This window comes from Panthera onca, chromosome B1, assembly GCF_046562875.1.
Source record: "Panthera onca isolate mPanOnc1 chromosome B1, mPanOnc1 haplotype 2, whole genome shotgun sequence".
Classification (NCBI taxonomy): Eukaryota; Metazoa; Chordata; class Mammalia; order Carnivora; family Felidae; genus Panthera; species Panthera onca.
This window is the reverse complement of record NC_138342.1, coordinates 84,676,041-84,694,003: the sequence shown is the minus strand read 5'-3', so window position 1 is coordinate 84,694,003 and position 17,963 is coordinate 84,676,041. Positions and strand designations below refer to the sequence as shown.

The 17,963-nt window shown below is 36.7% G+C and overlaps 1 pseudogene; it reads right to left on the bottom strand.

The window, feature by feature from the left end:
- Window positions 1-317: 317 nt before the first annotated feature.
- On the bottom strand, window positions 318-17,638 carry LOC132693033 (histone H3.3C-like; annotated as a pseudogene).
- Between the last annotated feature and the right edge of the window lie 325 nt (window positions 17,639-17,963).

Below are 17,963 nucleotides of genomic sequence, written 5' to 3'. Positions count from 1 at the left end.
GACACTATGGAAAAAAATACCTAACATTCAGAACTATCAATAACAGAAAGAAGACAAAATTAAAAAAAAAAAGCGTATTATTTATTTTTTAGGGAGAGAGATAGAGTGCAAAATGGGGAGGGGCAGAGAGAGGGAGACACAGAATCTGAATCAGGCTCCAGACTCTGGGCTGTCACCATAGAGCCAGGTGTGGGCTCGGACCTTCCAACCACGAGATCATGACCTGAGTCAAAGTCAGACGTTTAACTGACTGAGCCACCCAGGCACCCCAATAAATTTTTTTTAAGGAATGAAAGGTTTTTCACCATACTGGATTCTTAATCATATTCTCCACGTATGCGGTGTGCTAGCTGGATGTCTTTTGGCACAATTGTTCTGTGTTTGGCATGGGTAGCACACAGGTTGGTGTCTTCAAAAAGGCCCACCAGATAGGCTTCACTTGCCTTCTGCAAAACACCAATAGCTTCAGTCTAAAAGCACAGATCTGTTTTGAAGTCCTGAGAAATTTCTCGCATCCGATGCTGGAAAGGAAGTTTGTGAATCTGATGATGTCCAATTTCAGAGTGCCACAGTACTAGGTCGGTAACAATGAGATTTCTTTACCCCTCCGGCAGAGGGAGCACTCTTGTGAGTGGCTTTTGTAGCCAGTTGCTTCCTGGGTGCTTTATCACTGGTGGATTTGGGGCAGTTTGCTTTGTATGGGCCACGGTACAGAGACCTCCTACTCAACCCCCTTCCCCTTCTCCTTAGGCTGCCGCTTAGCTGCAAATCTCCATGTGTAACTTTCGACTCCCCCCAAATTTAACTACTACTAGCCAACTGCTGGCTGGAAGCCTTGCCAATCAAGTTGATTAACAAATACTTTGTATGTTATATCTATTATATACAGCATTCTTATAATAAAGTAAGCTAGAGAAAAGGAAATCATAAGGAAGAGAAAATACATTTAGAGTACTGTGCTTAATTCTTTTAAAAATAAATCCATGTATAAATGTATTTCAAACCCTGTTCTTCAAGGGTCAGTAGTATAATGTATTTCATGTCTTCTTGAAGTTAGTCAGAAAACCAGGTAAATAGGCCCTCCAAAATCTAAATATTGATTTATTTGAAAGCAAAAAAATAAAAATAAAAAATTAATGTTTATTTTTGAGAGAGATAGAGAGTAGGGGGAGAAGCAGGGGAAGGGCAGAGAGAGAGAGGGAAATAAAGAATCTGAAGCAGACTCCAGGCTCTGACCTTTTAGCACAGAGACGGACATGGGGTTCGAATTCACAAACCGTGAGATCATGACCTGAGCCAAAGTCAGACACTTAACCGACTGAGCCACCCTGGCTCCTCTGAAAGCAACAGAAATTTAACATTATGAGAAATATTCACAATCACATAGGGAAAAAAAAGTTATCTCCTGGGGCTATCTCAAGAAAGGAACTGTAATCCATTAGTGCAGAGTTAATTACAATTTTAATTCTCTTATTGCCAGAGAAAACATTTGTTGTCACTTGCAGCATGGCAGTAGCTTAGCTAATTTAAATTGTTTTCTTATGACAATGCATAATTGCATAATGTTCTGTCAAGTTAGTTTAATACTTAAAAAATTTTTTTAATGTTTTTACTTATTTCTGAGACAGAGAGAGACAAAGCATGAGTGGGGGAGGGGCAGAGAGAGAGGGAGACACAGAATCAGAAACAGGCTCTAGGCTCTGAGCTGTCAGCACAGAGACCGACGCAGGGCTCGAAACCACAAACCGTGAGATCGTGACCTGAGCCGAAGTCTGTTGCTCAGCTGACTGAGCCACCCAGGCGCCCCAAGTTAGTTTAATACTTTAAAGAAATAACCCGGATAAAAATTGCCTAACATGGAAGAATGACTTTCTAATAGTGAAATTTCAAGCATAAGCTAAAGCAGGTTGTTATTCAGCAAGTTTTTCCCCAGCACTCCTCCTCTAAAAATCTCTGAAATGCTAGTATAAGATAGACATTTGTGGAGGAGGAAAAGGGAGTGATCCAATAGTGCAAAACTGCTCTAAAGGATTTTATTGTATGAACTATATGTGTCAGAGGAGCTAGCAAACATTGCCATATAGCATAAAAAGAAAATGTACGTATAAACAATGCAACCAACTATCAGAGTGTCATGCCAAGTAAAACACCAAATAAACCTTGAACAATGAAAAAAAAAGAGAAGAAAGTACACACAAAAAAGAGAGAGGGAAAGGGGTGGAGGTGGAGGGCCTGGTGGGAAAGAACCACTGAGTGCTCATCTTTATCTTAACGGACTACATGGTCTAATCACCACTGAGCACTCATTGTTACCTTGGTTGCCTACGGCCAATGGAGCAAGATGGGGCCCATGTTCTCAAAAGTGTGTCACATGAAACTACAGCATTAAGCCTTTTCAATGTACTCTCTCCACATATGACAACCCACCCCATGCTTACGCTGAAAGGTAATGAGTGCCTCTTTTATGACCTCTTTTCATTGTTTGTGGCCATGTAAAAGCTTGTGTTGGTTTCTTCTGTTGAAAGTCAAAACTACGAAGCAAATTGGACAATACTGGGGGTACATTTTAAAAGACAGAAGCTCAAGAAGAAAGGCAAGAAGAAAGAACTGAGGAGACAGTAGTTTTGTGCACTGTCCATGTGCATTTTCCATGGAGGATTAGAAGATTTTTTTTAATTTTTAAAACTTTTTTTAATGTTTATTTATCTTTGAGAGAGAGAGAGAGAGAGAGCAGGGGAGGGGCAAAGAGAGAGGAAGACACAGAATCTGAAGCCAGCTCCTGGCTCTGAGCTGTCAGCACAGAGCCTGGTGCAGGGCTCAAACCCACAGTCTGTGAAAACATGACTGAACCAAAGTCGATTGCTTAGCCAACTGAGCCACCCAGGCGTCCTTAGAGGCGTTTTTGTTTGTTTGTTTTTTTAAATAGCTACCATAGCTACATGGATTCTTCTCATTCACATGATGTCAACAAAGAAAAAAGTGATTTATATTCATTATGATATTGAAAACTTACAGTTATAGAAAAATAAAATCATAACTGATCTTTTGTTGATCGAAAGTTACAGGTCATGCCTTTACATATAACTCTTAGCTGAGGAATGAGGTTTGAATATCCTAGAAGGAGCCAAACTGAAATAAAAAAAGACTTAGCTGGGAGACAGAGATGACTGCTAAAATAACAAGAAGAATATCCTAGGTGATCACCTGCCAAAGTCCCAAATAGACTATGATGAGTAAAGTCAAAAGAGGGAGTAGATCAGCTGCTTGATCTTATCTAATACCTCTAACATCTTCTTTGGATAGACTAATAGGAGAGCTGGAATCAGAGCATGAGTTTATGGACACCCAGTTAGCACCTCTTTCCATGGCCTCATGCTGCAGTGCCTACATTTGATATATTTTTTTAAATTCCCCCCCATCCTTATCTAGTATAAGTGACAAAAGTGGAATAGATGTAAGATATATGACTTGATATTTTGACATACATATACATTGTGAAATAAGAGCTACAATCAAGATAATTAACATATCCATCACCTCACATAATGAAATGGGGAGATGGTACAAAGTTTCTGTTATACAAGATGAATAAGTTCTGGAAAGCTAATTGCAGCAATGTAAATATAGTAAACAATATTTTATACTTGAAATTTTCTAGAATAGATCTTAACTTAAATGTCCTAACCACAAAAAACATTGGTTTTAATATTATATATATATTTGTATATATACATATGTATAAATGTGTATATATATATTTGTATATGCTTACGTACATATATACGTACATACCTACATATATATACATATATATGTTGCTATTAAATATGTATGTTACTATTATGGTTATTAAAGTACAAATTTACTTGAAAGCATTACAACATTTTAAGTAGCATTTTGTATTTTTTCAACAAATGGAGCGATTCTGTGGAAATATTTGTAATTTGGAGATGTTAAAATGGATCTTCTTGAGTAATAAAAGTTGGACCATTTTCCTTAGGTCTAGTCAGCATGAAAATGTAGACCCGTATAATGTATATACTTTTAATTGAAGTACAGTTGAAAAACTGCTATATTAGTTTCCGGTATACAACGTGGTTATTTGACGAGTCTATGTTATGCTATATTCACCACAGGTATAGCTACAGTCTGTCACCATACAACACTATTACAATACCATTAACTATATTTCCTACGCTGTATCTTTCATCCCCTTGACTTATTCATTCCATAATTAGAAGTGTGTACTTCCCACTCCCCTTCTCCCATTTTGCGTATCCCCTTACCTCCTTTCCTTATGTCAATCATCAGTTAGTTCTCTTTATTAATGGGTTTGTTTCTGCTTCCTGTTTGTTGGTTTTTTCTATTTGTTTTGTTTTTTAGATTCCACATGTAGGTGAAATCGTATGCTATTTGTCTTTTGCTATCTCACTTATCTCTCTTAGCATAATACCCTCTAGCTCCATCCATGATGGTGCAATGACAAGATCTCATTCTTTTTTATCTATCTATAGATAGATAGATGAGAGATGATAGATAGATAGATAGATAGATAAATAGATACACACCACATCTTTTTTTCCCCATTCATCTGTCAATGGCACAGGTTGCTTCCATATCTTGGCTATTATAAATAATGCTACAATAAACATAAGGGTGCATATGTCTTTTCCAATGAAATGCTTTTGTTTTTGTTGTTGTTGTTTTTGTTTTTTCAAGACAAAATTTGTCTTTTCAAGTGAAATGCTTTTGTTTTTGTTTTTTTGGTAAATACCGAGTAGTAGAATTACTGGATCATATGGTATTTCTACTTTTAATTTTCTGAGGAACTCCCATACTGTTTACAAAAAAACCTATAATAATAAAAATAGTATGGTACTGGCATAAACATAGACACATTGATCAATAGAACAGAACAGACAGCCAGAAACAACCCATACTTATGTGGTTGATTAAATCTATGACAAAGGAGGCAAGAATATACAGTGGGGAAAACACAGTCTCTTCAATAAATGGTTCTGGGAAAACTGGACAGCTACATACAAAAGAATGAAACTAGACCACTGGTTTACATCACACACAAAAACAAAATAGATCAAAGACCTAAATGTGAGATCTGATACCATAAAACTTATAGAAGAAAACAGGCGATAATTTCTTTGACATAAGCCTTAGCAAAATTTCTCTAGATATGTCTCCTCAGGCAGGGGGAATAAAAGCAAAAATTAATTATTGGGACTACACCAAAATAGAAAGCTTTTAAACAGTGAAGGAAACCATCAACAAAACAGAAAGGCAACCTAATAAATGGGAGAAGATATTTGCAAATGATATATCTGATAAGGGGTTAATATCCAAAATATAATATAAAAAATATATAAAGAACTTATACAACCCAATACCAAAAAGAAACCCCCCAAAAAACCCCAATCTAATTAAAAATGAGCAGAAGACTTAAAAGGACATTTTCCAAATAAGACGTAGAGAGGGCCAACAGACAAGGGAAAAGATGCTCAACATCACTAATCATCAGAAAAATGCAAATCAACCACAATGAGATTTCACCTTGTACTGGTCAGAATAGCTAGAATAAAAAAGACAAGAAATAACAAGTGATGAGGGTGTTGACAAAAAGGAACCTTCATGCACTGTTAGTGGGAATGTAAATTGGTGCAGTGACTGTGGAAAAAAGTATGGACATATACCTATATAATATTAAGTATGAAATGATGTTAGAGATATATTCCTACTCAAACTGTTTCTGCTGCTGAATTTAAAAGATTGCAGTAGAGACTATGAATTTTCAGTGACTCCAGAAAAACGTATTTCTAGCAACAGAATAAGAGCTAAATATGCAATACTTTATTTTACCTCTCATTTAGTTTTCACCATTGTTTTCTGGAGAATATGCTAATATTTCTAATGGATAAATGTATCCATTAGAAAGAATATGGTCTCATATATTAGATCATTTGTTGATATGTCCCAAGCATTCACTTTCAGATTCCTCCTTCTCCAGAAGAGCTCACTCTAGAAGGGGGGACATACTTGAAATGAGAGATCTGCCACCTGACTTCCTTAGCTCTGGTCTCTCTCATGCCTATATCTTTTGGGCTTATTGTCTTCCAAAATAATCCTCATGAGTTGCCATAGTTTAAGAACTTGTTTTTTAAAATCTCTTCTATTTCTCTGTAGAATCTAAGACATTTAGAAGAGACAGAGACAAAAACAAAAGCACCCAGATCTTGATATAACAAGGGATAAAAACAGAAGAACATGGGATTCCCCTCCACCACTAAGCCCACTATCATTCCTGGTGATGTCAACAACCACAAAGAAGTCATCACATGCTGTGGCTCCTCACACCTGCTCATCTTTTCCTCTGCTTCCCCCTTTGCCACATACTCTCATGTCATCACTAATAACTAGAGTAGCACCTCTGAAATCTCAACGGCAAGCCAATACTGATTACCATCTTCTATTTTCTTGCTTATTAGAGAATCCAAACTGCTATAACTCTTTGACTGTGTTGATTCCCCTTATTCATTGACCTGCCATTTTTTGTCTGCCCATCTCATTCGGTTCTTTGGCTCAATGTACTACCTACCTGCTGATGACTTCCAAATTTCGAATTTAGTTTGTGTGGGTGACTGCAATGGGAGAACACTCTTAAAGTTTTTAGAGGTCCCCCTCTTCCAGATTGCACAAGTATAGCAATACCCTTTAGCAAAGGGTTGCCTAGTCACTCACACAATTTTGTATTTATCCACAAGCCTCATTTGATTGAGAATTTTTTACTAGCTGGAAGAGAGGGGATGAGAGGTGATTTACTTTTCAACCCAGCAAGTCTTGGGTCTTGTCTATTTTCTCTAATTTCTGCTTGCAAACTGATTAGTTCCTTCTACCTTATATATTTCTTCCTGTATTTTATCATATACCACTAAGAGAAACAAACTGATGGCTACCAGGTGGGGGTGGGGGGTGAAAAACATGGGTAAAGGAGAGTGGGAGGTTCACACTCCAGTTATGGAGTAAGTCAGGGGAATAAAAAGTAAATCATAGGGAATATGGTCAATGCTATTGTAATAGTGTTATACGGTGACAGATGGCAGCTACACTTATGGTGAGCATAGCATAACGTATAGAGTTGTCCAATCACTATTTGTACACTTGAAACTGATGTAACATTGTGTGTGAACTATACTTCAATTGAAAAAGGGGAAAGAAAATACAGTCTGGGGGCACCCTATCGAGATGAGTTTTCATCTCCAATGGCATCTCTCAGAGTCTCCTCTTTGATAAAGACTATCCACTTTCCCTCAATTCTGTTTAGTTCAACAAATGTTTATTGAGTACTCACCATGGACCAGGAACTTTATAAAGATCCTACATTTAAGTTTTATGGGTGACTAGGGAGGAAGATACAGCCACAGATATGGGTTAAAGTTGAGACTCTTAGAGTAGCAAAGATATGCAATGGTCCATGTGAGAGATTCTGAGACCCATGGTAGGGATGAAAAGTAAGTAATCAGACTGAGAAAAAATTGGGAAATCTTAGATTATTGGGTATTTGGTGAGGGAGGAAAAAATATTCAAAACTGAAATTGAGATATTTTTAGCTTGGGGTATCTAAATGTGTGGTGTTGTCCCCCAAAACAGTAGGAAATATAGACTGAGAGCATGTTTGGGGTTTGAGTTTATTTCTGGACAATGTTGAATATACATACAGCCATATCCAGGGGAAGAAGTGTGGCAAGCAGTTCCAGAGTGAGATCTAGTCTAGATGTGTACCTTGGAAGTTATCAGTTGGCAACATGACAGTTACACCCAAGCCCTCCAAAGCTCTGATTTAAACACCCACACATAGTCACACAACTTCTTTGCCTGGTGTAAAGGAGATATGAGAAAGTTGTGGAGATTCCGGGGGTGGTTCGCTCCCTGGTGTTTCAGGCAGAGCCCAAGTGCCCCGTTTAACTAAATTATTCCTGCTTTTGGCACTGACATTTTAAGTTACATAATTTTCCAATTCGACTATCCTATTCTTAAATTTATGTTTCTGTTGATAGGGATAAATTGAAAAGATGATATTGGCTATTTTCTAATTTAGGACCAACTGCTTTTTTTTAAATACTTAAGCGACATGATGTGAGTATTAATTATGGAAAATATAGGGCAAATTTATATTGGTTTTATGCTTGTCATTATGATATACACTTTCCTACCATATTATTTAATCCTCTTCCTAAATCTTTCAAGGCAGGCATTATTGCCATCACTTTATAAATGAGGAAACTGAAGTTAAGGGAAATGATTTAACTTTCTAAAAATCATAATGTGTGGGCAAGATACTTAAAGTATCGGCAAAACAACATATTTCTAGAGCTCTCCCTTTTAAAAAAAATTAGTTGCAATGTTTACATTTCATAGACCAAAATTTACCATATGACTGAATACTGCTTTCCCTTAACTGAAATGTCACTCTCCCATCAACTCTGTGTTCCTTCACTTTCTTCCTTCTTTCCTTCACTTTCCTTCACTACGTTTGTATTGCTGACTTTTATAGCAGATTCAAATTCTTCAGGTGTCTCAGTGTCTACCGGACATTTCTATTCTGCTTCACATTATATCTTCATTCTTTTGCTCACTGGAAATTTCTGCTGGAGGCCTCACAAACATAGTACAGTTCCCTAAATGAATCATCAAGCTGTCCATGCCTTTGATACCTCAGATCCAATGGCCCATGTCTTTAAATGCATTCTTGTCTAATTGATGACTTACCCCTCCCTTGTCATTTTACCACATGTGTATAAAACATAATCTCAGCTGCACCAATCCACCAACTCACTTTCTCTTTTCCTAAACAATAGCTACTTCTGAGTCCTACTAGAGAGATATATACAATCCTGCACATTGATTCCCTTACAAATTCAGTTTCCAATAGAAGACAGCATTTGAGGCTCCTCAGAAAAAACTTCTGTGTGCCCTCACTTACCTCTTCCATTCCTCAACATCTGTTTTCCATTTATTTTTTAAACCTTCTATCCTTTTCCTTTTACCTTCAGTCTCAGCAGATAATCTCAATACCTAATTCACAGACAAAACAGTGATGTCCTAAGTACCTACTTCTTGTTCCATTTATCTTGCCCACAACCTGCCTATACCATCCCCATTCTTTAGACAGACCTCTTTCCTCATGTGTTACCAGATGTGGTTCTCTCTTATTGATGGCTAACCCCACAACTGGGCACTGGATGGCATTCCCATCTCCATAACTCACATCTCTAGATTTCTCTTTCGCACATTCCTTCAAAATAACATTTTTTGAAAAAGCAGTCTAGACTTTGCTTTCCACTTTCTAACTCCCCAATGACTCTTCAAACCGTTACAATCTAGCTTCTATCCTCACCACATCAAGCTAAAATGTCTTCATGATGTATTCTTGTTTCTCAAAACAATTGGATTTGGTATGGCTTACCCCACCAGCTTCAGTTACAATATGGGCAACATTTTTCCCTCTAAAAATAGCTAAATACAATATTTCTGTTTGTAAAAACAAACAAAACAACAACAACAACAAAACAAACCCACAAAACAAACAAAAAAATCCAAAAAAAAAAATCTCAAAATCAGGGCAAAATTATAAAATCCAGGTAATAAAAATATTTCCCAGAATCCATCTGAGTTTGTTTTAGAGAAGCAGGTGGCTTTTGTTTTTTCTTTATACTAGTAATGCACTACTCTACTTGAATTATAACATCATAGGAACAAAAAAAAGTGTTTGCTATAGAATAATTTTTTCCCTTTTGGGTAGCTAAGTATAAATTAAGACCTATGTGATTAACCATGACAACTCTGATAATAAATTTAGATTTAAAATGATTTTTTGGGCTTACAGATAGAATTTGTGTCATTTATTTTGTCTTCCAGCATTGGAATACTTTTTCCAATTGTATTATCCTGCAATACGCACAAAGAATCAGTCATTCACTCTAGTTTTCCTAAGTAGCCTGTGTTTGCCTCTTTGGAGACGTTTCTGAGTATTTCTTTCAGGGAAACATAATCCATTGGAGGTTGCCAATTATAAAAATCTGAAAATCTCAAACAGTTATCCTGAAAACGCAGGATAAGTTGGGATGTGACAAGTGGGAGTAAGCTTGATGTCCACGTAAGAAGTGGTAACCTAGTGGGACACTGACTGTATTGAGATTAATAATATCATCTTACATAAGGAGTAAATCAATTTCTGTCCCTCAAGATGGGCAATTTCCTGGAGTACAGAGTTTCTGAAAACAGTTTGTGGCATCTCTCAAGAAAACTAACTGACTACTGTAACAAGGATGGCCCTAAAATAGATCTCATTCCTGATGAATAAGATTTTACTGATGGGATGGTAGTAACATTAGCAGAAGCATTTGTTGACATGAAGTCAAAGTCTAATTTTTATTAGCCTGAAGTTTGTGATGTATGAAGTCAACATAAGTGCCAAGAGGTACCTGTGAAAGTGAATCTACTTCTGAAGCGTTTAAAAGCATGGCTATTAAATGTTGTCAGTAGTCAGTTAAATCAGAGCAGTAGATACAGTGTAAGAAAAAGACGCCACCTGAGACTTCTGATCCTTCTTAACTGGCAGAAAAGAAGGATCAAAAGTAAAAGGGTAGAGATGATGGTCCTATTGAGAACTTTTAGTTGGTAAATAGAGAATGACAAAAAACAACAATAAGCAAGATTAGTGGCAAAGGGAAGAAGTGCTGAAAAATCAGAGAATTAATCTGGTTCCATTGTTTTGAGCAGAAACTGCCAACTTTTGTAGTCAGCAGTTTGTCATTTTGGGCAGAGGTTGTCCACTTTATATAGTCAGCAGCTTCAGAATTCCTAAAAATCATCAATTTAGGGTCTCCTGCTGGAATGGAAGTCCAGTAGTCAGAAGGAATTGCTGTATATATTTCAATTGGAGAAACGTGACCCCAAGGATCAACACCTTGGAATTTTACTGCAGTACCAATTGTTAACAGTACCTTTAAGTTTTTTTTCTGTTGAGGTTTAAGGGCAGGTTTTTTTTTTTTCTGATGCCTTTTTCAGAAGCTCAGATCTCCAGGTTTCAGATCATGCAAAGGCTGCTTAGCTAGGCATTTTGGAAATACGGTTTTACCTATTGGCAATAAAGCTAGAGGTATCATTTGAGTCTCCTGCATAATTGGTCATCTCAGCTTCTAAGAGAGTAGAATCTAGGCTAATTTATTTTTGCTAAGTTTTTTAATTAAAAATTTTTAATTTATTTTATATTTATTTTGCTATTATAAGTCATATCATGAAGCTTTTTTGGTACATTCCTTTATCATGACAATCTCCTTAAATGATAGCAAAGAAGCTCCAATTTGTTTAGTTTGTCATTCATTTTCTAAGGGTTTCTGTAGCAGTCACGAAATTTCAATAACTCAAGCTTTTCAAAGCGATGGACTAACATAAAATCTTATATCCCCTTAAGTATAAATAGTCTTCTACCTTTTTTTTTCCTCCAGAAGGCAGGTCTGAGCAATAGCAACTAATTTAGCTACATAAATTGACTTAATTCTGTGAGACACTTAAATTTTAAGAAAAATTCATGCCTGATAAAATAACCTACTTGGAAAAAAAAAATTAAGAATCAAACATTCATAAACATAAGTAAATCAGAATTGTCCAAGAGAGTCTCCATCTAGGAAATCTGTACAAGGTATGGAATGTTCCCTGAGATAAGCTAAATAATCATGGGATTCTTCTTCCTGTAAAAGAAGAAGTTATCCAGCTTTAGAGCATTGCAATGCTGAGCAGTTGCATGTGAATGGAGAAAGCAACACTATTTCATAATTTGACACCTGGCCAAAAAGTACTCAGGCATTTTGTCAATAGAAGAATTTGTATAATATGGGAAACCATTAAGCTTATTTGGAATTTTAAAACTAAATCAGCTCTGGTTTTCTTAAGTTTTTCTATTCCTGTATCACTCTTAGTCAAGGGGATATGCTTTGGTTATTGAATCTAAAGAAAGACTGAAATAACAGGCTTCTGATGATTGTCATGTTATTGAATCATACCCCTAATGTTTATTCAGACTTTAAATGAACAACAACAGCAAAACAAAGAGAGACAGAGAGAGACAGAGAGAGAGAGAGAGGAGAGAGGAGAGAAAAAAAAAGTTTTTAAAGTGAGAATCCTGGAAACAAATTGCTTTGGTGACTGTTATATACCTATCTTTGAGCTGAAATAGGAATATGTTTTATTTTTTAATTTGAAAAATATTCAATCATTAAAAGATCATTTACATCCACGTATTTACTAAAAAGTCAAGCTTTCTTTGAATTATCAGTTTTTTAAATATATATTAAGTATGGTAGACAAAACCTTTTATGGTCCTTTCTTTTACAGGGTGAAAGGGGAAGCATTGTGTTACCCAATGACCATTTTGAAAACCCAAAGATAGTGTAGTCTTAAAGGACATATTTATCTTTATTTTATTTTATCAAATATTTTGAAATATTTTACTTAGCCATTGTTGATAATTTTACTTCTTAGGGCTTTGTTGGTATTTAATTATTAAGGCAGATCAAAGGCAGTGAGTAGTCAGTGAGGGCCCTGGGGGGATAAATCAGTATTCGCTCCTGAGGCAACTGCCTGCAATATGGTAACTTTAATTCAGAGGAGGACTGAAGGAAAGAGAAGGCCCTTCCTCCAGCATGCCTGGGAATTTCAGGGGAAGACGGAGATTAAAGATCTCAGTCTCAGCCCGCATTTTCCCAAGTGTCTTTGACCCAGATCTCATGGTCCCACTTCTTTCCACCAGTGTCCCTGTTTTAGGGTGAGAGATCTGCGGGGACTGAGCATTTAATTTGGGGCTGAAACTCTGCAGGCATACTTCCAGATATGCAACCTCGGGAGAGGAGGAAAGCATTCCAAGTTGCCATGGGGCCTTCCAATCCCATGTTCTTATTTATATGTTTATGGCTCCTAATTCCCATTTACGCTTGCTGAGGCCCAAAGAGAAAAATGACAATGTGAGGAAGGGAGATTCTACTACATGCCATAGATTACTCATGTCCCTTTTATCCTGGCCAGGAGGTTATCCCTGAGCTCCTTCAAATGTGAATCAATCCTGACACCCATCTTTAAAGATCATTTCTTGGGTCCACTTATAGTATGAAATACCATATCAGCCAGGTTCCCACCAGGAAGCAGTTGGTATGCTCATGGTAGAATAACTCAAGGAGTGTTTATCTACTAAAGGAGTATTTACAAAGATGTTGCAAGACATAGTGGAATTATAAGGGATGGTGCAGGATCCTGGGGCAAATAAGAGCTCTTATCATCCCTCAGCCTTAAAGGATGAGAAAAGGGAATAGTTACCACAACCTGAAAAGAGGATGTTGGGAGAAAGGACCTGTAGCCATTGGACACAGACTTTCTGAAGTAAACTTGAAAGAAGGGAGGCAGGGGAATAATTCTCCTAATGTCACTCTTCTCCCCACCCCTAATCTACTGGTACTCTTCATGGGCCAAATCCCACTGGAAACGGGAGGACAAGGAGGACCTCCAGTGCAGTTCATTCAAGTCGGTGTCCTGGGACAGAAAGCAGGGAAGGGGAGACGAAGAAAAGATCTGGAGAGGAAAATAGATGAAGTGTGGCTCACTTATGTTATGGGCATTTCACTGTGGTCCTATTTCATCTCTACTGGCAACTAAAATCATTGTTGGGGGCTTCCATGAAATCCTATACTTACAGATCTCCTGAAAGAGCCTTTTCAGATCCTTGCTTTTGCAGCTCTTCCAATAGTTATCTAGCTCAAATTCTTGATATTAATTTTCTTTCCACTAACTATATCTTGAGTGGCTTCTGCTTTCCCAACCAAATCTGTCCGATCCAAGAACATTGCATCCCTTAAAAAGGGCTCCATAGCCAAAAAGTAAGCAATCAGAGAGAAACGAATCCAATGTTTCTTTCTCCAATTCCTTTGGTCAGAAAGATGAGGAAAGCTGAACAGAGACATTTTTTTCTTTTGTTTCCTTGGACACCCATGAAGTTCATGGGAAGTTCGAAATGACATTTTTAACCATATTTAAGAACATAGCATTTTAAGATCAATACATTCAAATGTGTATATATAACACTAACACAGATAGAACAGAGCTTGTTAAGGCAAGGTTCCTATAAAGGAATGTTACTTTTTAACTCTTCCTTTTTCTGGGCACCAAAATCTAGACTGCAGCAAGTATATGGAAACTAACCCGAATGGATCTTCTAAACCTGGAGAAGTTTATTAATTCAAGACAGATGAAAAGTAGGGACTGAAAATAAATAAACACATACTTTAGAATAAGAACCATCTGTAGGACACGCTGCAGTTAATCTTGATGTAAATCTAGACAACAAAGAACAAATCTTATGTTAATTTTTAGGGATACTGCAAAAGCCTTTAATCCTATCTCTAGTTCAATCCATGCTGTTTCTCCTAAATCTGATAACACTTTTGTTTGCCACACTTGTCCTTCGTCTTAGTGGTCCATATTTCACTGGAAAGCTTTTGCTTTCAGATAGTGCACATGTACTTGCAAAAAATTAATTTTAGCTATAGCCCTTATCAGTGATTTGTTGAGGCAAATAAGAGCAGCCCCAAACTCTAGAGCCCTTGTACACATAGCCTTTAATCAGGCATTTAATTAAGCATTCTACATGCATTATACAACTTAACTCTCACAGAAACTATGTTAGTTCATTTGCTGTCTTTTTATTTCCAGTTTATAACAAAGAAAATGGAGGCTTGGGGTTCCTGCCTAAATCCATAAGTTAGAATGTGAATGCAAGTCTGACTGATCTCAAAATCATGTCATTAACCTTTATATTGTGCCCCTTCTTCCAAGCAAACCCGCAACCTATGCTGGGAAATGCTTTTTCTCTTGGCTTCTACCATAGTGTTGTATTTCTCTCCACCGTGAACTGATAATTCTATTTCTTATGTCTTTTCTCCTGTATTATTCTATCTGCACTACAGCGAGGGAAAGGATTACATGCCTCCAGTGTTGTCAGGAAGAATAACTTACTGATTGGGACCAAGGCTAAAAATCTTTTCTCATATTAGGAGACATTTGGATGCACCCCTACTTCCTGTAACACTGCAACACTTCCCTGGAGACAGAGCTTCTTCATAGCCATTGTTATGGTGGATCATGAGTTGAATTTTTCTCATCCTCTAACACCTTTTCTTCCATAATCTAGAGCAATAGCCTACTTGCATGGACTCTGTGAGTTCACAGTGAACAATGATAACTATCATAGTTTACAGCTTACATGTCTCAAAGGCTTGTGATTCCCGCTTCACCTTATTCGTTTCTAGAAACGGATCCCATCCTCATCACTTGCTTTCTAGGAAGGGAACACCTCATATTTATCTTTTGTTTTCCCCTATCTACCGCAAAGAGTAGTTATGAACTAAAATAAAAATAAAGAAAATCCATACATGGACACATACTCTATTTAACAACTAAAAATGTTTTCTGTGAATTGCTCCTTTGGTCCAAAGATCTTTAAAGTGTTTATAAAAGACAACTAACTAAGCTTTACGATAGTCTTATATACTTGCCAGCTGCTCTAAAGCACCTTCTTCTTACAAGTTTTTGAAATGTTCAAGGAGAGCTTTTAATCCCACTGAAAGCCAAAGAAAAATAGGCTGTACCTTCATGCCACTTATTGGCAGAGGTGAAAAGTAAATATACTCTGAAGTGTACCTGAAATCTTTTTCAGTGATTATGTGAAGCTTTCTAAAGATTAACAGATAGGGCCTTCCTTTCTAGCCAATGGAAGGTCACAGAACACCACTCTGCCATCTGCCTCTTTTCCTTTTACTTAACAAGTTTAAAAGAAATGTTTTATGGGGTACCTGGGTGGCTCAGTCAGGTAAGCATCCAACTTCGGCTCAAGTCATGATCTCACAGTACATGCATTCGAGCCCTTCACAGGGCTCTGCATTGATGGTGTGGAACCTGCTTGGAATTCTCTCTCTCCCTTTCTCTACCCATGTCCCACTCATGCTTTCTCTCAAAAAAAAAAAAATGTTTTGTGTTGAAGAGTTTGACCAAGATCTCCTGCAAGTGATTCAAAATCCTCTCCAGTTACCAGAAAATGATGAAAAGTTTGAATTCAGATGGAAATCACCTTGGTTAGATATAATTTAAGTCCTTGGTTTGGGTTTAATTCATTCAGTCTTGGTAGAAAGATTTATGTATCCTGTTTGGGGAAGCCTGTTTGCAGAAGGCTTTTCTGGGGCGTTTTTGTTTTGTTTCTTTTTTTTTTTTGTATGCTGTTCCACATGCTGGTGAATTTGTAGACTGAAATGTCTTACTTGGAGGTGATAGCTTTCTTATGCAAGTAGGGAGAATGAAATAAAGACTTTGATTTGTGCACATTTCTCAGGTTTCTTATCTGATTCCACTGAAAGTTCATATTTCTGTACTACATTTTTAAACGCGATGGCCTTAATTTTACACTTATTTAATAGGCAGTGCAGAAACCCTGAATAAATTATGGATAGGACAATAAGTCCTTACACTCAGGGAACTGTTACATATACACTTATACTCTCTTCCAAACTATTCTTAAGTGGAACTTTCCCAGCAATAAATAAATTCTACCAGTAATGAGTTGAGTAGCTTTATGGCTTATTGGTCATTTTCTTGGTAATATCTCTGATCATTTCAAATACCCACACATAAAATGAGTTTTCAAAATGGGAAATAGCACTGAACATTAGGGTAATGGGTTCAAAAATTGAAAACCAGATTTATATAAGAAAAAAATATATTACAATTGGTTTAAACCTCCACATTTAATTAAAGGATGTTCTTGAAGAAATTACTACCATATCAAGAGCTACTAATCAATTATGCAAGTATTTGTTCCCAAAGGTGACTAATATCTAGTACAAGTACTTAATGCAGATGTATAACTGACACATTGAAGCTAATTGGAAATACCAACTCTAAAAAGTTAAACTGGTATAATCCAGATGGCCTACCTAAGAAAAAAGCTTTGTTAAAAACAGAAACATCAAATAATATTGTTTGAAAGATGAACCTATGAAGAGCTCATTATCTATTTGTAATATTATTTTGAGAAAATACCATTGAACTGGAGGTATAGTGAGTCATATCTTGATGATCAGCACTATAGAAAAGCTAAATAGACCATCAAAATTCTCTTATATTTGAACATATATATATATATATATATTTTACTTTCACTTGAATATGGACTTAACTTCTGAGAATTCACAAATGCTAAAGTAATTCACATATTAGTATATCAGAGTTCTTGCTAATACAGATCTGAGCTTGGATGAAGTTTATCTATACACTTCCTATAAAAAGAGAATTTTATTAAGCAAATTAAAATCATAAGTGAGATTATAGAGGAATAGATAGCATGCTAAATACATTGTCTTTAAGTGTTTTATAATTATACTTACCTACAAGTATTTTATTGAATGTTCAGCATTTTGCATGTATTATATCCTTTAATTCTCATAACCTATGAGGCATACCCAATTTACAGTATCCCCATTTCATAGATGAAGAAACTTCAGTATAAAAAGTCTCACTTCCACCACGCCATTCAGTCACTAGATAATGGAGCTGGGATTTGGAGAGTTAGACTCCAACCCCTCGCTTGCACCACACTCCTTTTCAGCAGACCCTGAAAAGCAAGCAAGCACTAATGGTGTGAAAATGTGGGTGGAAAGGGTACTAGAAATAGAGAGCATTTCATTGCTTCCCTCTTTACTCATATACTATCACAGCCTTGTATGAACTATGAGAGCACCTGCCCAACCTGCTGTCAGTGTGAAGAGGTGATCTTCTCAGTAAGAACAGTCATTTGTTCATTAAATGCCCACGCTGTCAGGCATAGCTCTAAATGTTTGGGATACATTAATCCACAG